Source organism: Ambystoma mexicanum, chromosome 2q, assembly GCF_040938575.1.
Source record: "Ambystoma mexicanum isolate Mex_15411 chromosome 2q, UKY_AmexF1_1, whole genome shotgun sequence".
NCBI lineage: Eukaryota > Metazoa > Chordata > Amphibia > Caudata > Ambystomatidae > Ambystoma > Ambystoma mexicanum.
In genome coordinates this window covers 127,844,008-127,864,650 of record NC_090924.1, presented here as the reverse complement: position 1 = coordinate 127,864,650, position 20,643 = coordinate 127,844,008, and the positions used below count along the sequence as shown (strand labels likewise).

The following is a 20,643-nucleotide window of genomic DNA, read 5'->3' as shown; positions in this document are numbered from 1 at the left end:
GAGGGCTGGGCCTTTCCTTTTGCCTGTAAAAACAAAAAGCAGCCCTCCTCCCTCCAGCCCTGAGAGCATGGGCGTGACACTGGAAAAAGCAGCATCTCCCCTTTGGTAAAGATGACCATTGCACAGCTGCTCACTCAGAGCTCGATCGTGCTCGATCAGGCGAGATATATTTAGGTCACCAGCAAAGTCTGTTCTCTTTTCTTGCGTAGGGTGAGCATTCACAGAGCCCAGCTTCGTTGACAAGAGTGCAAAAGGTGTATACTAAAAGCTTTCTGCTTTACTTGAGCGCCATGGCCGTTATTATATTTTGGCTGCTCCAAGCAATCTCTGTCCAGCCGATGCAAATTTCCAGCTCAAATTTTCCCAGCACTCAAAAAGTCCCTCCTCCCGCCAGCTCTGCTTTCAGGAAGTTCAGCAGAAGCAGTCCAACTTCTGTTCCCACTTCAGAGGAAAAGCTTTCTCGGGCCAGAGAAAGCCAGGGAATCACTGTACCGGCAAGTGCATTTCTTACAACTGGTAATCCCTCAGAACACAGAAATGAAGAAGCTGTATATGAAAATGTATTATTTCTTTGGTACACTAACCTATGTAACTAATATGGACCATTTCAGAGGACGGAGCGGACCCAACTGTGATCCCAGAGACCCAAATACCCAGCAGTAGGGAAAATAAATCCTCTCTGTGCTCTGCAACATTACATACACAAAATGCAAGCGCGTGCATTTTTTTATTGGCCCCATATACAGAATACATGTGAGGATGCTTGCCTTCCCAGTGTATTTCTCAAGCTCTTGAGAGCATATGCTATTTCCATGGGAACGCAAATAAGTTCATACTTTACATTTGTGTGTGACAAAAGGGGAAAAAAACTATTTTGTGTAAAATGCCAGCAGAGAGTGTTTCTGCCCGGTCTCGAACCGGGGACCTTTATAACCACTACACTACAGAAACAGCTGCTTGCTCACCTTTGTAGGGACTGGGAGAACAGGTGCAAAGGGCAGTGCAAGTGGACCTGCTTAAAGACTAATCAAATGCCTTGCGCCTGAAGCTCACACAATCCAGCCTAAAACATACGTCCTATCAAGCATGCGCACATATACAAGTATGCCAGCTGAGGGCCTATGCAGCGTACAGAGGGAAGGACATATTTCCACTTTGAGATCGGACGGCCAAAACTCACAAGCAAATCAAGGAATGTTACTGAGAGCTAACAGAGAACACAAAGTGCTTGTCGCAAGGACATGGCACGCAAAGAGGTTCAGGAAGTGAATTGTTCATCGACTACTGCTTACCGAGAAAACCAGAGAGTCTGTCCAATGAAAATAACATTGAAAAAACAAAAAAAAGGAGCTCAAGTTAACCACCTTGATTGGGCTCGTACGGGACCTCTCGCACCCAAAGCGAGAATCATACCCCTAGACCAACGAGCCACGGTCCTTTGAGCATTTGACGGAATTGTCCTCAGCGTTTGCACCCCCCTTAGGATTCGAGGCCAAGAATGCCTATTCCTGAAGTTTGTTCCTGCCGCTGAAAGCCTTGTCGGTGTATGAGCCAAATGAATGCCCCAGTCGGCACGCTCTGACTGTCTTCACAGGTCTCCTCCTCATCCCGAAGGTTGGTGGCCCATTGACATCAGGGTGGAAGGTGCTTGCGATACACTGTTCCTTCCTTCCTTCCTTCCTTCCTTTATTCCTCTTATGCTGTTTATGTAATAAGAGGGGACGATACACAGAAGAGAGAAAGTGGCCCAACACACTAGACTAGCAGTCTTCTGATCAATCTGCAGCTGGCAAGGTGGGGGAGAGCCTTTATTTTGCACCTGCTGGGATCTGCATTGGCAGAAGCTCTGAGGGCTGGGCCTTTCCTTTTGCCTGTAAAAACAAAAAGCAGCCCTCCTCCCTCCAGCCCTGAGAGCATGGGCGTGACACTGGAAAAAGCAGCATCTCCCCTTTGGTAAAGATGACCATTGCACAGCTGCTCACTCAGAGCTCGATCGTGCTCGATCAGGCCAGATATATTTAGGTCACCAGCAAAGTCTGTTCTCTTTTCTTGCGTAGGGTGAGCATTCACAGAACCCAGCTTCGTTGACAAGAGTGCAAAAGGTGTATACTAAAAGCTTTCTGCTTTACTTGAGCGCCATGGCCGTTATTATATTTTGGCTGCTCCAAGCAATCTCTGTCCAGCCGATGCAAATTTCCAGCTCAAATTTTCCCAGCACTCAAAAAGTCCCTCCTCCCGCCAGCTCTGCTTTCAGGAAGTTCAGCAGAAGCAGTCCAACTTCTGTTCCCACTTCAGAGGAAAAGCTTTCTCGGGCCAGAGAAAGCCAGGGAATCACTGTACCGGCAAGTGCATTTCTTACAACTGGTAATCCCTCAGAACACAGAAATGAAGAAGCTGTATATGAAAATGTATTATTTCTTTGGTACACTAACCTATGTAACTAATATGGACCATTTCAGAGGACGGAGCGGACCCAACTGTGATCCCAGAGACTCAAATACCCAGCAGTAGGGAAAATAAATCCTCTCTGTGCTCTGCAACATTACATACACAAAATGCAAGCGCGTGCATTTTTTTATTGGCCCCATATACAGAATACATGTGAGGATGCTTGCCTTCCCAGTGTATTTCTCAAGCTCTTGAGAGCATATGCTATTTCCATGGGAACGCAAATAAGTTCATACTTTACATTTGTGTGTGACAAAAGGGGAAAAAAACTATTTTGTGTAAAATGCCAGCAGAGAGTGTTTCTGCCCGGTCTCGAACCGGGGACCTTTCGCGTGTGAGGCGAACGTGATAACCACTACACTACAGAAACAGCTGCTTGCTCACCTTTGTAGGGACTGGGAGAACAGGTGCAAAGGGCAGTGCAAGTGGACCTGCTTAAAGACTAATCAAATGCCTTGCGCCTGAAGCTCACACAATCCAGCCTAAAACATACGTCCTATCAAGCATGCGCACATATACAAGTATGCCAGCTGAGGGCCTATGCAGCGTACAGAGGGAAGGACATATTTCCACTTTGAGATCGGACGGCCAAAACTCACAAGCAAATCAAGGAATGTTACTGAGAGCTAACAGAGAACACAAAGTGCTTGTCGCAAGGACATGGCACGCAAAGAGGTTCAGGAAGTGAATTGTTCATCGACTACTGCTTACCGAGAAAACCAGAGAGTCTGTCCAATGAAAATAACATTGAAAAAACAAAAAATAGGAGCTCAAGTTAACCACCTTGATTGGGACCTCTCGCACCCAAAGCGAGAATCATACCCCTAGACCAACGAGCCACGGTCCTTTGAGCATTTGACGGAATTGTCCTCAGCGTTTGCACCCCCCTTAGGATTCGAGGTAAAGAATGCCTATTCCTGAAGTTTGTTCCTGCCGCTGAAAGCCTTGTCGGTGTATGAGCCAAATGAATGCCCCAGTCGGCACGCTCTGACTGTCTTCACAGGTCTCCTCCTCATCCCGAAGGTTGGTGGCCCATTGACATCAGGGTGGAAGGTGCTTGCGATACACTGTTCCTTCCTTCCTTCCTTCCTTCCTTTATTCCTCTTATGCTGTTTATGTAATAAGAGGGGACGATACACAGAAGAGAGAAAGTGGCCCAACACACTAGACTAGCAGTCTTCTGATCAATCTGCAGCTGGCAAGGTGGGGGAGAGCCTTTATTTTGCACCTGCTGGGATCTGCATTGGCAGAAGCTCTGAGGGCTGGGCCTTTCCTTTTGCCTGTAAAAACAAAAAGCAGCCCTCCTCCCTCCAGCCCTGAGAGCATGGGCGTGACACTGGAAAAAGCAGCATCTCCCCTTTGGTAAAGATGACCATTGCACAGCTGCTCACTCAGAGCTCGATCGTGCTCGATCAGGCGAGATATATTTAGGTCACCAGCAAAGTCTGTTCTCTTTTCTTGCGTAGGGTGAGCATTCACAGAGCCCAGCTTCGTTGACAAGAGTGCAAAAGGTGTATACTAAAAGCTTTCTGCTTTACTTGAGCGCCATGGCCGTTATTATATTTTGGCTGCTCCAAGCAATCTCTGTCCAGCCGATGCAAATTTCCAGCTCAAATTTTCCCAGCACTCAAAAAGTCCCTCCTCCCGCCAGCTCTGCTTTCAGGAAGTTCAGCAGAAGCAGTCCAACTTCTGTTCCCACTTCAGAGGAAAAGCTTTCTCGGGCCAGAGAAAGCCAGGGAATCACTGTACCGGCAAGTGCATTTCTTACAACTGGTAATCCCTCAGAACACAGAAATGAAGAAGCTGTATATGAAAATGTATTATTTCTTTGGTACACTAACCTATGTAACTAATATGGACCATTTCAGAGGACGGAGCGGACCCAACTGTGATCCCAGAGACCCAAATACCCAGCAGTAGGGAAAATAAATCCTCTCTGTGCTCTGCAACATTACATACACAAAATGCAAGCGCGTGCATTTTTTTATTGGCCCCATATACAGAATACATGTGAGGATGCTTGCCTTCCCAGTGTATTTCTCAAGCTCTTGAGAGCATATGCTATTTCCATGGGAACGCAAATAAGTTCATACTTTACATTTGTGTGTGACAAAAGGGGAAAAAAACTATTTTGTGTAAAATGCCAGCAGAGAGTGTTTCTGCCGGGGACCTTTCGCGTGTGAGGCAAACGTGATAACCACTACACTACAGAAACAGCTGCTTGCTCACCTTTGTAGGGACTGGGAGAACAGGTGCAAAGGGCAGTGCAAGTGGACCTGCTTAAAGACTAATCAAATGCCTTGCGCCTGAAGCTCACACAATCCAGCCTAAAACATACGTCCTATCAAGCATGCGCACATATACAAGTATGCCAGCTGAGGGCCTATGCAGCGTACAGAGGGAAGGACATATTTCCACTTTGAGATCGGACGGCCAAAACTCACAAGCAAATCAAGGAATGTTACTGAGAGCTAACAGAGAACACAAAGTGCTTGTCGCAAGGACATGGCACGCAAAGAGGTTCAGGAAGTGAATTGTTCATCGACTACTGCTTACCGAGAAAACCAGAGAGTCTGTCCAATGAAAATAACATTGAAAAAACAAAAAAAAGGAGCTCAAGTTAACCACCTTGATTGGGCTCGTCCGGGATTTGAACCCGGGACTTCTCGCACCCAAAGCGAGAATCATACCCCTAGACCAACGAGCCACGGTCCTTTGAGCATTTGACGGAATTGTCCTCAGCGTTTGCACCCCCCTTAGGATTCGAGGCCAAGAATGCCTATTCCTGAAGTTTGTTCCTGCCGCTGAAAGCCTTGTCGGTGTATGAGCCAAATGAATGCCCCAGTCGGCACGCTCTGACTGTCTTCACAGGTCTCCTCCTCATCCCGAAGGTTGGTGGTCCATTGACATCAGGGTGGAAGGTGCTTGCGATACACTGTTCCTTCCTTCCTTCCTTCCTTCCTTCCTTCCTTTATTCCTCTTATGCTGTTTATGTAATAAGAGGGGACGATACACAGAAGAGAGAAAGTGGCCCAACACACTAGACTAGCAGTCTTCTGATCAATCTGCAGCTGGCAAGGTGGGGGAGAGCCTTTATTTTGCACCTGCTGGGATCTGCATTGGCAGAAGCTCTGAGGGCTGGGCCTTTCCTTTTGCCTGTAAAAACAAAAAGCAGCCCTCCTCCCTCCAGCCCTGAGAGCATGGGCGTGACACTGGAAAAATCAGCATCTCCCCTTTGGTAAAGATGACCATTGCACAGCTGCTCACTCAGAGCTCGATCGTGCTCGATCAGGCGAGATATATTTAGGTCACCAGCAAAGTCTGTTCTCTTTTCTTGCGTAGGGTGAGCATTCACAGAGCCCAGCTTCGTTGACAAGAGTGCAAAAGGTGTATACTAAAAGCTTTCTGCTTTACTTGAGCGCCATGGCCGTTATTATATTTTGGCTGCTCCAAGCAATCTCTGTCCAGCCGATGCAAATTTCCAGCTCAAATTTTCCCAGCACTCAAAAAGTCCCTCCTCCCGCCAGCTCTGCTTTCAGGAAGTTCAGCAGAAGCAGTCCAACTTCTGTTCCCACTTCAGAGGAAAAGCTTTCTCGGGCCAGAGAAAGCCAGGGAATCACTGTACCGGCAAGTGCATTTCTTACAACTGGTAATCCCTCAGAACACAGAAATGAAGAAGCTGTATATGAAAATGTATTATTTCTTTGGTACACTAACCTATGTAACTAATATGGACCATTTCAGAGGACGGAGCGGACCCAACTGTGATCCCAGAGACCCAAATACCCAGCAGTAGGGAAAATAAATCCTCTCTGTGCTCTGCAACATTACATACACAAAATGCAAGCGCGTGCATTTTTTTATTGGCCCCATATACAGAATACATGTGAGGATGCTTGCCTTCCCAGTGTATTTCTCAAGCTCTTGAGAGCATATGCTATTTCCATGGGAACGCAAATAAGTTCATACTTTACATTTGTGTGTGACAAAAGGGGAAAAAAACTATTTTGTGTAAAATGCCAGCAGAGAGTGTTTCTGCCCGGTCTCGAACCGGGGACCTTTCGCGTGTGAGGCGAACGTGATAACCACTACACTACAGAAACAGCTGCTTGCTCACCTTTGTAGGGACTGGGAGAACAGGTGCAAAGGGCAGTGCAAGTGGACCTGCTTAAAGACTAATCAAATGCCTTGCGCCTGAAGCTCACACAATCCAGCCTAAAACATACGTCCTATCAAGCATGCGCACATATACAAGTATGCCAGCTGAGGGCCTATGCAGCGTACAGAGGGAAGGACATATTTCCACTTTGAGATCGGACGGCCAAAACTCACAAGCAAATCAAGGAATGTTACTGAGAGCTAACAGAGAACACAAAGTGCTTGTCGCAAGGACATGGCACGCAAAGAGGTTCAGGAAGTGAATTGTTCATCGACTACTGCTTACCGAGAAAACCAGAGAGTCTGTCCAATGAAAATAACATTGAAAAAACAAAAAATAGGAGCTCAAGTTAACCACCTTGATTGGGACCTCTCGCACCCAAAGCGAGAATCATACCCCTAGACCAACGAGCCACAGTCCTTTGAGCATTTGACGGAATTGTCCTCAGCGTTTGCACCCCCCTTAGGATTCGAGGCCAAGAATGCCTATTCCTGAAGTTTGTTCCTGCCGCTGAAAGCCTTGTCGGTGTATGAGCCAAATGAATGCCCCAGTCGGCACGCTCTGACTGTCTTCACAGGTCTCCTCCTCATCCCGAAGGTTGGTGGCCCATTGACATCAGGGTGGAAGGTGCTTGCGATACACTGTTCCTTCCTTCCTTCCTTCCTTCCTTTATTCCTCTTATGCTGTTTATGTAATAAGAGGGGACGATACACAGAAGAGAGAAAGTGGCCCAACACACTAGACTAGCAGTCTTCTGATCAATCTGCAGCTGGCAAGGTGGGGGAGAGCCTTTATTTTGCACCTGCTGGGATCTGCATTGGCAGAAGCTCTGAGGGCTGGGCCTTTCCTTTTGCCTGTAAAAACAAAAAGCAGCCCTCCTCCCTCCAGCCCTGAGAGCATGGGCGTGACACTGGAAAAAGCAGCATCTCCCCTTTGGTAAAGATGACCATTGCACAGCTGCTCACTCAGAGCTCGATCGTGCTCGATCAGGCGAGATATATTTAGGTCACCAGCAAAGTCTGTTCTCTTTTCTTGCGTAGGGTGAGCATTCACAGAGCCCAGCTTCGTTGACAAGAGTGCAAAAGGTGTATACTAAAAGCTTTCTGCTTTACTTGAGCGCCATGGCCGTTATTATATTTTGGCTGCTCCAAGCAATCTCTGTCCAGCCGATGCAAATTTCCAGCTCAAATTTTCCCAGCACTCAAAAAGTCCCTCCTCCCGCCAGCTCTGCTTTCAGGAAGTTCAGCAGAAGCAGTCCAACTTCTGTTCCCACTTCAGAGGAAAAGCTTTCTCGGGCCAGAGAAAGCCAGGGAATCACTGTACCGGCAAGTGCATTTCTTACAACTGGTAATCCCTCAGAACACAGAAATGAAGAAGCTGTATATGAAAATGTATTATTTCTTTGGTACACTAACCTATGTAACTAATATGGACCATTTCAGAGGACGGAGCGGACCCAACTGTGATCCCAGAGACTCAAATACCCAGCAGTAGGGAAAATAAATCCTCTCTGTGCTCTGCAACATTACATACACAAAATGCAAGCGCGTGCATTTTTTTATTGGCCCCATATACAGAATACATGTGAGGATGCTTGCCTTCCCAGTGTATTTCTCAAGCTCTTGAGAGCATATGCTATTTCCATGGGAACGCAAATAAGTTCATACTTTACATTTGTGTGTGACAAAAGGGGAAAAAAACTATTTTGTGTAAAATGCCAGCAGAGAGTGTTTCTGCCCGGTCTCGAACAGGGGACCTTTCGCGTGTGAGGCGAACGTGATAACCACTACACTACAGAAACAGCTGCTTACTCACCTTTGTAGGGACTGGGAGAACAGGTGCAAAGGGCAGTGCAAGTGGACCTGCTTAAAGACTAATCAAATGCCTTGCGCCTGAAGCTCACACAATCCAGCCTAAAACATACGTCCTATCAAGCATGCGCACATATACAAGTATGCCAGCTGAGGGCCTATGCAGCGTACAGAGGGAAGGACATATTTCCACTTTGAGATCGGACGGCCAAAACTCACAAGCAAATCAAGGAATGTTACTGAGAGCTAACAGAGAACACAAAGTGCTTGTCGCAAGGACATGGCACGCAAAGAGGTTCAGGAAGTGAATTGTTCATCGACTACTGCTTACCGAGAAAACCAGAGAGTCTGTCCAATGAAAATAACATTGAAAAAACAAAAAATAGGAGCTCAAGTTAACCACCTTGATTGGGACCTCTCGCACCCAAAGCGAGAATCATACCCCTAGACCAACGAGCCACAGTCCTTTGAGCATTTGACGGAATTGTCCTCAGCGTTTGCACCCCCCTTAGGATTCGAGGCCAAGAATGCCTATTCCTGAAGTTTGTTCCTGCCGCTGAAAGCCTTGTCGGTGTATGAGCCAAATGAATGCCCCAGTCGGCACGCTCTGACTGTCTTCACAGGTCTCCTCCTCATCCCGAAGGTTGGTGGCCCATTGACATCAGGGTGGAAGGTGCTTGCGATACACTGTTCCTTCCTTCCTTCCTTCCTTCCTTCCTTTATTCCTCTTATGCTGTTTATGTAATAAGAGGGGACGATACACAGAAGAGAGAAAGTGGCCCAACACACTAGACTAGCAGTCTTCTGATCAATCTGCAGCTGGCAAGGTGGGGGAGAGCCTTTATTTTGCACCTGCTGGGATCTGCATTGGCAGAAGCTCTGAGGGCTGGGCCTTTCCTTTTGCCTGTAAAAACAAAAAGCAGCCCTCCTCCCTCCAGCCCTGAGAGCATGGGCGTGACACTGGAAAAAGCAGCATCTCCCCTTTGGTAAAGATGACCATTGCACAGCTGCTCACTCAGAGCTCGATCGTGCTCGATCAGGCCAGATATATTTAGGTCACCAGCAAAGTCTGTTCTCTTTTCTTGCGTAGGGTGAGCATTCACAGAACCCAGCTTCGTTGACAAGAGTGCAAAAGGTGTATACTAAAAGCTTTCTGCTTTACTTGAGCGCCATGGCCGTTATTATATTTTGGCTGCTCCAAGCAATCTCTGTCCAGCCGATGCAAATTTCCAGCTCAAATTTTCCCAGCACTCAAAAAGTCCCTCCTCCCGCCAGCTCTGCTTTCAGGAAGTTCAGCAGAAGCAGTCCAACTTCTGTTCCCACTTCAGAGGAAAAGCTTTCTCGGGCCAGAGAAAGCCAGGGAATCACTGTACCGGCAAGTGCATTTCTTACAACTGGTAATCCCTCAGAACACAGAAATGAAGAAGCTGTATATGAAAATGTATTATTTCTTTGGTACACTAACCTATGTAACTAATATGGACCATTTCAGAGGACGGAGCGGACCCAACTGTGATCCCAGAGACTCAAATACCCAGCAGTAGGGAAAATAAATCCTCTCTGTGCTCTGCAACATTACATACACAAAATGCAAGCGCGTGCATTTTTTTATTGGCCCCATATACAGAATACATGTGAGGATGCTTGCCTTCCCAGTGTATTTCTCAAGCTCTTGAGAGCATATGCTATTTCCATGGGAACGCAAATAAGTTCATACTTTACATTTGTGTGTGACAAAAGGGGAAAAAAACTATTTTGTGTAAAATGCCAGCAGAGAGTGTTTCTGCCCGGTCTCGAACCGGGGACCTTTCGCGTGTGAGGCGAACGTGATAACCACTACACTACAGAAACAGCTGCTTACTCACCTTTGTAGGGACTGGGAGAACAGGTGCAAAGGGCAGTGCAAGTGGACCTGCTTAAAGACTAATCAAATGCCTTGCGCCTGAAGCTCACACAATCCAGCCTAAAACATACGTCCTATCAAGCATGCGCACATATACAAGTATGCCAGCTGAGGGCCTATGCAGCGTACAGAGGGAAGGACATATTTCCACTTTGAGATCGGACGGCCAAAACTCACAAGCAAATCAAGGAATGTTACTGAGAGCTAACAGAGAACACAAAGTGCTTGTCGCAAGGACATGGCACGCAAAGAGGTTCAGGAAGTGAATTGTTCATCGACTACTGCTTACCGAGAAAACCAGAGAGTCTGTCCAATGAAAATAACATTGAAAAAACAAAAAATAGGAGCTCAAGTTAACCACCTTGATTGGGACCTCTCGCACCCAAAGCGAGAATCATACCCCTAGACCAACGAGCCACGGTCCTTTGAGCATTTGACGGAATTGTCCTCAGCGTTTGCACCCCCCTTAGGATTCGAGGTAAAGAATGCCTATTCCTGAAGTTTGTTCCTGCCGCTGAAAGCCTTGTCGGTGTATGAGCCAAATGAATGCCCCAGTCGGCACGCTCTGACTGTCTTCACAGGTCTCCTCCTCATCCCGAAGGTTGGTGGCCCATTGACATCAGGGTGGAAGGTGCTTGCGATACACTGTTCCTTCCTTCCTTCCTTCCTTCCTTTATTCCTCTTATGCTGTTTATGTAATAAGAGGGGATGATACACAGAAGAGAGAAAGTGGCCCAACACACTAGACTAGCAGTCTTCTGATCAATCTGCAGCTGGCAAGGTGGGGGAGAGCCTTTATTTTGCACCTGCTGGGATCTGCATTGGCAGAAGCTCTGAGGGCTGGGCCTTTCCTTTTGCCTGTAAAAACAAAAAGCAGCCCTCCTCCCTCCAGCCCTGAGAGCATGGGCGTGACACTGGAAAAAGCAGCATCTCCCCTTTGGTAAAGATGACCATTGCACAGCTGCTCACTCAGAGCTCGATCGTGCTCGATCAGGCGAGATATATTTAGGTCACCAGCAAAGTCTGTTCTCTTTTCTTGCGTAGGGTGAGCATTCACAGAGCCCAGCTTCGTTGACAAGAGTGCAAAAGGTGTATACTAAAAGCTTTCTGCTTTACTTGAGCGCCATGGCCGTTATTATATTTTGGCTGCTCCAAGCAATCTCTGTCCAGCCGATGCAAATTTCCAGCTCAAATTTTCCCAGCACTCAAAAAGTCCCTCCTCCCGCCAGCTCTGCTTTCAGGAAGTTCAGCAGAAGCAGTCCAACTTCTGTTCCCACTTCAGAGGAAAAGCTTTCTCGGGCCAGAGAAAGCCAGGGAATCACTGTACCGGCAAGTGCATTTCTTACAACTGGTAATCCCTCAGAACACAGAAATAAAGAAGCTGTATATGAAAATGTATTATTTCTTTGGTACACTAACCTATGTAACTAATATGGACCATTTCAGAGGACGGAGCGGACCCAACTGTGATCCCAGAGACTCAAATACCCAGCAGTAGGGAAAATAAATCCTCTCTGTGCTCTGCAACATTACATACACAAAATGCAAGCGCGTGCATTTTTTTATTGGCCCCATATACAGAATACATGTGAGGATGCTTGCCTTCCCAGTGTATTTCTCAAGCTCTTGAGAGCATATGCTATTTCCATGGGAACGCAAATAAGTTCATACTTTACATTTGTGTGTGACAAAAGGGGAAAAAAACTATTTTGTGTAAAATGCCAGCAGAGAGTGTTTCTGCCTGGTCTCGAACCGGGGACCTTTCGCGTGTGAGGCGAACGTGATAACCACTACACTACAGAAACAGCTGCTTACTCACCTTTGTAGGGACTGGGAGAACAGGTGCAAAGGGCAGTGCAAGTGGACCTGCTTAAAGACTAATCAAATGCCTTGCGCCTGAAGCTCACACAATCCAGCCTAAAACATACGTCCTATCAAGCATGCGCACATATACAAGTATGCCAGCTGAGGGCCTATGCAGCGTACAGAGGGAAGGACATATTTCCACTTTGAGATCGGACGGCCAAAACTCACAAGCAAATCAAGGAATGTTACTGAGAGCTAACAGAGAACACAAAGTGCTTGTCGCAAGGACATGGCACGCAAAGAGGTTCAGGAAGTGAATTGTTCATCGACTACTGCTTACCGAGAAAACCAGAGAGTCTGTCCAATGAAAATAACATTGAAAAAACAAAAAATAGGAGCTCAAGTTAACCACCTTGATTGGGACCTCTCGCACCCAAAGCGAGAATCATACCCCTAGACCAACGAGCCACAGTCCTTTGAGCATTTGACGGAATTGTCCTCAGCGTTTGCACCCCCCTTAGGATTCGAGGCCAAGAATGCCTATTCCTGAAGTTTGTTCCTGCCGCTGAAAGCCTTGTCGGTGTATGAGCCAAATGAATGCCCCAGTCGGCACGCTCTGACTGTCTTCACAGGTCTCCTCCTCATCCCGAAGGTTGGTGGCCCATTGACATCAGGGTGGAAGGTGCTTGCGATACACTGTTCCTTCCTTCCTTCCTTCCTTCCTTTATTCCTCTTATGCTGTTTATGTAATAAGAGGGGACGATACACAGAAGAGAGAAAGTGGCCCAACACACTAGACTAGCAGTCTTCTGATCAATCTGCAGCTGGCAAGGTGGGGGAGAGCCTTTATTTTGCACCTGCTGGGATCTGCATTGGCAGAAGCTCTGAGGGCTGGGCCTTTCCTTTTGCCTGTAAAAACAAAAAGCAGCCCTCCTCCCTCCAGCCCTGAGAGCATGGGCGTGACACTGGAAAAAGCAGCATCTCCCCTTTGGTAAAGATGACCATTGCACAGCTGCTCACTCAGAGCTCGATCGTGCTCGATCAGGCGAGATATATTTAGGTCACCAGCAAAGTCTGTTCTCTTTTCTTGCGTAGGGTGAGCATTCACAGAGCCCAGCTTCGTTGACAAGAGTGCAAAAGGTGTATACTAAAAGCTTTCTGCTTTACTTGAGCGCCATGGCCGTTATTATATTTTGGCTGCTCCAAGCAATCTCTGTCCAGCCGATGCAAATTTCCAGCTCAAATTTTCCCAGCACTCAAAAAGTCCCTCCTCCCGCCAGCTCTGCTTTCAGGAAGTTCAGCAGAAGCAGTCCAACTTCTGTTCCCACTTCAGAGGAAAAGCTTTCTCGGGCCAGAGAAAGCCAGGGAATCACTGTACCGGCAAGTGCATTTCTTACAACTGGTAATCCCTCAGAACACAGAAATGAAGAAGCTGTATATGAAAATGTATTATTTCTTTGGTACACTAACCTATGTAACTAATATGGACCATTTCAGAGGACGGAGCGGACCCAACTGTGATCCCAGAGACCCAAATACCCAGCAGTAGGGAAAATAAATCCTCTCTGTGCTCTGCAACATTACATACACAAAATGCAAGCGCGTGCATTTTTTTATTGGCCCCATATACAGAATACATGTGAGGATGCTTGCCTTCCCAGTGTATTTCTCAAGCTCTTGAGAGCATATGCTATTTCCATGGGAACGCAAATAAGTTCATACTTTACATTTGTGTGTGACAAAAGGGGAAAAAAACTATTTTGTGTAAAATGCCAGCAGAGAGTGTTTCTGCCCGGTCTCGAACCGGGGACCTTTCGCGTGTGAGGCGAACGTGATAACCACTACACTACAGAAACAGCTGCTTGCTCACCTTTGTAGGGACTGGGAGAACAGGTGCAAAGGGCAGTGCAAGTGGACCTGCTTAAAGACTAATCAAATGCTTTGCGCCTGAAGCTCACACAATCCAGCCTAAAACATACGTCCTATCAAGCATGCGCACATATACAAGTATGCCAGCTGAGGGCCTATGCAGCGTACAGAGGGAAGGACATATTTCCACTTTGAGATCGGACGGCCAAAACTCACAAGCAAATCAAGGAATGTTACTGAGAGCTAACAGAGAACACAAAGTGCTTGTCGCAAGGACATGGCACGCAAAGAGGTTCAGGAAGTGAATTGTTCATCGACTACTGCTTACCGAGAAAACCAGAGAGTCTGTCCAATGAAAATAACATTGAAAAAACAAAAAATAGGAGCTCAAGTTAACCACCTTGATTGGGACCTCTCGCACCCAAAGCGAGAATCATACCCCTAGACCAACGAGCCACAGTCCTTTGAGCATTTGACGGAATTGTCCTCAGCGTTTGCACCCCCCTTAGGATTCGAGGCCAAGAATGCCTATTCCTGAAGTTTGTTCCTGCCGCTGAAAGCCTTGTCGGTGTATGAGCCAAATGAATGCCCCAGTCGGCACGCTCTGACTGTCTTCACAGGTCTCCTCCTCATCCCGAAGGTTGGTGGCCCATTGACATCAGGGTGGAAGGTGCTTGCGATACACTGTTCCTTCCTTCCTTCCTTCCTTCCTTTATTCCTCTTATGCTGTTTATGTAATAAGAGGGGACGATACACAGAAGAGAGAAAGTGGCCCAACACACTAGACTAGCAGTCTTCTGATCAATCTGCAGCTGGCAAGGTGGGGGAGAGCCTTTATTTTGCACCTGCTGGGATCTGCATTGGCAGAAGCTCTGAGGGCTGGGCCTTTCCTTTTGCCTGTAAAAACAAAAAGCAGCCCTCCTCCCTCCAGCCCTGAGAGCATGGGCGTGACACTGGAAAAAGCAGCATCTCCCCTTTGGTAAAGATGACCATTGCACAGCTGCTCACTCAGAGCTCGATCGTGCTCGATCAGGCGAGATATATTTAGGTCACCAGCAAAGTCTGTTCTCTTTTCTTGCGTAGGGTGAGCATTCACAGAGCCCAGCTTCGTTGACAAGAGTGCAAAAGGTGTATACTAAAAGCTTTCTGCTTTACTTGAGCGCCATGACCGTTATTATATTTTGGCTGCTCCAAGCAATCTCTGTCCAGCCGATGCAAATTTCCAGCTCAAATTTTCCCAGCACTCAAAAAGTCCCTCCTCCCGCCAGCTCTGCTTTCAGGAAGTTCAGCAGAAGCAGTCCAACTTCTGTTCCCACTTCAGAGGAAAAGCTTTCTCGGGCCAGAGAAAGCCAGGGAATCACTGTACCGGCAAGTGCATTTCTTACAACTGGTAATCCCTCAGAACACAGAAATGAAGAAGCTGTATATGAAAATGTATTATTTCTTTGGTACACTAACCTATGTAACTAATATGGACCATTTCAGAGGACGGAACGGACCCAACTGTGATCCCAGAGACCCAAATACCCAGCAGTAGGGAAAATAAATCCTCTCTGTGCTCTGCAACATTACATACACAAAATGCAAGCGCGTGCATTTTTTTATTGGCCCCATATACAGAATACATGTGAGGATGCTTGCCTTCCCAGTGTATTTCTCAAGCTCTTGAGAGCATATGCTATTTCCATGAGAACGCAAATAAGTTCATACTTTACATTTGTGTGTGACAAAAGGGGAAAAAAACTATTTTGTGTAAAATGCCAGCAGAGAGTGTTTCTGCCCGGTCTCGAACCGGGGACCTTTCGCGTGTGAGGCGAACGTGATAACCACTACACTACAGAAACAGCTGCTTGCTCACCTTTGTAGGGACTGGGAGAACAGGTGCAAAGGGCAGTGCAAGTGGACCTGCTTAAAGACTAATCAAATGCCTTGCGCCTGAAGCTCACACAATCCAGCCTAAAACATACGTCCTATCAAGCATGCGCACATATACAAGTATGCCAGCTGAGGGCCTATGCAGCGTACAGAGGGAAGGACATATTTCCACTTTGAGATCGGACGGCCAAAACTCACAAGCAAATCAAGGAATGTTACTGAGAGCTAACAGAGAACACAAAGTGCTTGTCGCAAGGACATGGCACGCAAAGAGGTTCAGGAAGTGAATTGTTCATCGACTACTGCTTACCGAGAAAACCAGAGAGTCTGTCCAATGAAAATAACATTGAAAAAACAAAAAAAAGGAGCTCAAGTTAACCACCTTGATTGGGCTCGTCCGGGATTTGAACCCGGGACCTCTCACACCCAAAGCGAGAATCATACCCCTAGACCAACGAGCCACGGTCCTTCGAGCATTTGACGGAATTGTCCTCAGCGTTTGCACCCCCCTTAGGATTCGAGGCCAAGAATGCCTATTCCTGAAGTTTGTTCCTGCCGCTGAAAGCCTTGTCGGTGTATGAGTCAAATGAATGCCCCAGTCGGCACGCTCTGACTGTCTTCACAGGTCTCCTCCTCATCCCGAAGGTTGGTGGCCCATTGACATCAGGGTGGAAGGTGCTTGCGATACACTGTTCCTTCCTTCCTTCCTTCCTTCCTTTATTCCTCTTATGCTGTTTATGTAATAAGAGGGGACGATACACAGAAGAGAGAAAGTGGCCCAACACACTAGACTAGCAGTCTTCTGATCAATCTGCAGCTGGCAAGGTGGGGGAGAGCCTTTATTTTGCACCTGCTGGGATCTGCATTGGCAGAAGCTCTGAGGGCTGGGCCTTTCCTTTTGCCTGTAAAAACAAAAAGCAGCCCTCCTCCCTCCAGCCCTGAGAGCATGGGCGTGACACTGGAAAAAGCAGCATCTCCCCTTTGGTAAAGATGACCATTGCACAGCTGCTCACTCAGAGCTCGATCGTGCTCGATCAGGCGAGATATATTTAGGTCACCAGCAAAGTCTGTTCTCTTTTCTTGCGTAGGGTGAGCATTCACAGAGCCCAGCTTCGTTGACAAGAGTGCAAAAGGTGTATACTAAAAGCTTTCTGCTTTACTTGAGCGCCATGGCCGTTATTATATTTTGGCTGCTCCAAGCAATCTCTGTCCAGCCGATGCAAATTTCCAGCTCAAATTTTCCCAGCACTCAAAAAGTCCCTCCTCCCGCCAGCTCTGCTTTCAGGAAGTTCAGCAGAAGCAGTCCAACTTCTGTTCCCACTTCAGAGGAAAAGCTTTCTCGGGCCAGAGAAAGCCAGGGAATCACTGTACCGGCAAGTGCATTTCTTACAACTGGTAATCCCTCAGAACACAGAAATGAAGAAGCTGTATATGAAAATGTATTATTTCTTTGGTACACTAACCTATGTAACTAATATGGACCATTTCAGAGGACGGAGCGGACCCAACTGTGATCCCAGAGACCCAAATACCCAGCAGTAGGGAAAATAAATCCTCTCTGTGCTCTGCAACATTACATACACAAAATGCAAGCGCGTGCATTTTTTTATTGGCCCCATATACAGAATACATGTGAGGATGCTTGCCTTCCCAGTGTATTTCTCAAGCTCTTGAGAGCATATGCTATTTCCATGGGAACGCAAATAAGTTCATACTTTACATTTGTGTGTGACAAAAGGGGAAAAAAACTATTTTGTGTAAAATGCCAGCAGAGAGTGTTTCTGCCGGGGACCTTTCGCGTGTGAGGCAAACGTGATAACCACTACACTACAGAAACAGCTGCTTGCTCACCTTTGTAGGGACTGGGAGAACAGGTGCAAAGGGCAGTGCAAGTGGACCTGCTTAAAGACTAATCAAATGCCTTGCGCCTGAAGCTCACACAATCCAGCCTAAAACATACGTCCTATCAAGCATGCGCACATATACAAGTATGCCAGCTGAGGGCCTATGCAGCGTACAGAGGGAAGGACATATTTCCACTTTGAGATCGGACGGCCAAAACTCACAAGCAAATCAAGGAATGTTACTGAGAGCTAACAGAGAACACAAAGTGCTTGTCGCAAGGACATGGCACGCAAAGAGGTTCAGGAAGTGAATTGTTCATCGACTACTGCTTACCGAGAAAACCAGAGAGTCTGTCCAATGAAAATAACATTGAAAAAACAAAAAAAAGGAGCTCAAGTTAACCACCTTGATTGGGCTCGTCCGGGATTTGAACCCGGGACCTCTCGCACCCAAAGCGAGAATCATACCCCTAGACCAACGAGCCACGGTCCTTTGAGCATTTGACGGAATTGTCCTCAGCGTTTGCACCCCCCTTAGGATTCGAGGCCAAGAATGCCTATTCCTGAAGTTTGTTCCTGCCGCTGAAAGCCTTGTCGGTGTATGAGCCAAATGAATGCCCCAGTCGGCACGCTCTGACTGTCTTCACAGGTCTCCTCCTCATCCCGAAGGTTGGTGGCCCATTGACATCAGGGTGGAAGGTGCTTGCGATACACTGTTCCTTCCTTCCTTCCTTCCTTCCTTTATTCCTCTTATGCTGTTTATGTAATAAGAGGGGACGATACACAGAAGAGAGAAAGTGGCCCAACACACTAGACTAGCAGTCTTCTGATCAATCTGCAGCTGGCAAGGTGGGGGAGAGCCTTTATTTTGCACCTGCTGGGATCTGCATTGGCAGAAGCTCTGAGGGATGGGCCTTTCCTTTTGCCTGTAAAAACAAAAAGCAGCCCTCCTCCCTCCAGCCCTGAGAGCATGGGCGTGACACTGGAAAAAGCAGCATCTCCCCTTTGGTAAAGATGACCATTGCACAGCTGCTCACTCAGAGCTCGATCGTGCTCGATCAGGCGAGATATATTTAGGTCACCAGCAAAGTCTGTTCTCTTTTCTTGCGTAGGGTGAGCATTCACAGAGCCCAGCTTCGTTGACAAGAGTGCAAAAGGTGTATACTAAAAGCTTTCTGCTTTACTTGAGCGCCATGGCCGTTATTATATTTTGGCTGCTCCAAGCAATCTCTGTCCAGCCGATGCAAATTTCCAGCTCAAATTTTCCCAGCACTCAAAAAGTCCCTCCTCCCGCCAGCTCTGCTTTCAGGAAGTTCAGCAGAAGCAGTCCAACTTCTGTTCCCACTTCAGAGGAAAAGCTTTCTCGGGCCAGAGAAAGCCAGGGAATCACTGTACCGGCAAGTGCATTTCTTACAACTGGTAATCCCTCAGAACACAGAAATGAAGAAGCTGTATATGAAAATGTATTATTTCTTTGGTACACTAACCTATGTAACTAATATGGACCATTTCAGAGGACGGAGCGGACCCAACTGTGATCCCAGAGACCCAAATACCCAGCAGTAGGGAAAATAAATCCTCTCTGTGCTCTGCAACATTACATACACAAAATGCAAGCGCGTGCATTTTTTTATTGGCCCCATATACAGAATACATGTGAGGATGCTTGCCTTCCCAGTGTATTTCTCAAGCTCTTGAGAGCATATGCTATTTCCATGGGAACGCAAATAAGTTCATACTTTACATTTGTGTGTGACAAAAGGGGAAAAAAACTATTTTGTGTAAAATGCCAGCAGAGAGTGTTTCTGCCCGGTCTCGAACCGGGGACCTTTCGCGTGTGAGGCGAACGTGATAACCACTACACTACAGAAACAGCTGCTTGCTCACCTTTGTAGGGACTGGGAGAACAGGTGCAAAGGGCAGTGCAAGTGGACCTGCTTAAAGACTAATCAAATGCCTTGCGCCTGAAGCTCACACAATCCAGCCTAAAACATACGTCCTATCAAGCATGCGCACATATACAAGTATGCCAGCTGAGGGCCTATGCAGCGTACAGAGGGAAGGACATATTTCCACTTTGAGATCGGACGGCCAAAACTCACAAGCAAATCAAGGAATGTTACTGAGAGCTAACAGAGAACACAAAGTGCTTGTCGCAAGGACATGGCACGCAAAGAGGTTCAGGAAGTGAATTGTTCATCGACTACTGCTTACCGAGAAAACCAGAGAGTCTGTCCAATGAAAATAACATTGAAAAAACAAAAAAAAGGAGCTCAAGTTAACCACCTTGATTGGGCTCGTCCGGGATTTGAACCCGGGACCTCTCGCACCCAAAGCGAGAATCATACCCCTAGACCAACTAGCCACAGTCCTTTGAGCATTTGACGGAATTGTCCTCAGCGTTTGCACCCCCCTTAGGATTCGAGGCCAAGAATGCCTATTCCTGAAGTTTGTTCCTGCCGCTGAAAGCCTTGTCGGTGTATGAGCCAAATGAATGCCCCAGTCGGCACGCTCTGACTGTCTTCACAGGTCTCCTCCTCATCCCGAAGGTTGGTGGCCCATTGACATCAGGGTGGAAGGTGCTTGCGATACACTGTTCCTTCCTTCCTTCCTTCCTTCCTTTATTCCTCTTATGCTGTTTATGTAATAAGAGGGGACGATACACAGAAGAGAGAAAGTGGCCCAACACACTAGACTAGCAGTCTTCTGATCAATCTGCAGCTGGCAAGGTGGGGGAGAGCCTTTATTTTGCACCTGCTGGGATCTGCATTGGCAGAAGCTCTGAGGGCTGGGCCTTTCCTTTTGCCTGTAAAAACAAAAAGCAGCCCTCCTCCCTCCAGCCCTGAGAACATGGGCGTGACACTGGAAAAAGCAGCATCTCCCCTTTGGTAAAGATGACCATTGCACAGCTGCTCACTCAGAGCTCGA

General features: G+C 47.2%; 10 non-coding genes across 10 annotated transcripts; all 10 read right to left on the bottom strand.

Moving 5' to 3' along the window:
• Positions 1–2,745: 2,745 nt before the first annotated feature.
• TRNAV-CAC (transfer RNA valine (anticodon CAC)) lies at positions 2,746–2,818 on the bottom strand. The gene has a single exon. It is a non-coding gene; the product is annotated as a tRNA-Val (tRNA).
• Positions 2,819–5,083: 2,265 nt separating this feature from the next.
• On the bottom strand, positions 5,084–5,155 carry TRNAP-UGG (transfer RNA proline (anticodon UGG)). Its single transcript has one exon. It is a non-coding gene; the product is annotated as a tRNA-Pro (tRNA).
• A 1,323-nt stretch (positions 5,156–6,478) lies between these two features.
• Positions 6,479–6,551, bottom strand: TRNAV-CAC (transfer RNA valine (anticodon CAC)). The gene has a single exon. It is a non-coding gene; the product is annotated as a tRNA-Val (tRNA).
• Positions 6,552–10,196: 3,645 nt separating this feature from the next.
• TRNAV-CAC (transfer RNA valine (anticodon CAC)) lies at positions 10,197–10,269 on the bottom strand. The gene has a single exon. It is a non-coding gene; the product is annotated as a tRNA-Val (tRNA).
• A 1,784-nt stretch (positions 10,270–12,053) lies between these two features.
• Positions 12,054–12,126, bottom strand: TRNAV-CAC (transfer RNA valine (anticodon CAC)). Its single transcript has one exon. It is a non-coding gene; the product is annotated as a tRNA-Val (tRNA).
• Positions 12,127–13,910: 1,784 nt separating this feature from the next.
• Positions 13,911–13,983, bottom strand: TRNAV-CAC (transfer RNA valine (anticodon CAC)). The gene has a single exon. It is a non-coding gene; the product is annotated as a tRNA-Val (tRNA).
• A 1,784-nt stretch (positions 13,984–15,767) lies between these two features.
• TRNAV-CAC (transfer RNA valine (anticodon CAC)) lies at positions 15,768–15,840 on the bottom strand. Its single transcript has one exon. It is a non-coding gene; the product is annotated as a tRNA-Val (tRNA).
• Positions 15,841–16,260: 420 nt separating this feature from the next.
• On the bottom strand, positions 16,261–16,332 carry TRNAP-UGG (transfer RNA proline (anticodon UGG)). Its single transcript has one exon. It is a non-coding gene; the product is annotated as a tRNA-Pro (tRNA).
• Positions 16,333–18,128: 1,796 nt separating this feature from the next.
• TRNAP-UGG (transfer RNA proline (anticodon UGG)) lies at positions 18,129–18,200 on the bottom strand. Its single transcript has one exon. It is a non-coding gene; the product is annotated as a tRNA-Pro (tRNA).
• Positions 18,201–19,515: 1,315 nt separating this feature from the next.
• TRNAV-CAC (transfer RNA valine (anticodon CAC)) lies at positions 19,516–19,588 on the bottom strand. The gene has a single exon. It is a non-coding gene; the product is annotated as a tRNA-Val (tRNA).
• Positions 19,589–20,643: the final 1,055 nt, after the last annotated feature.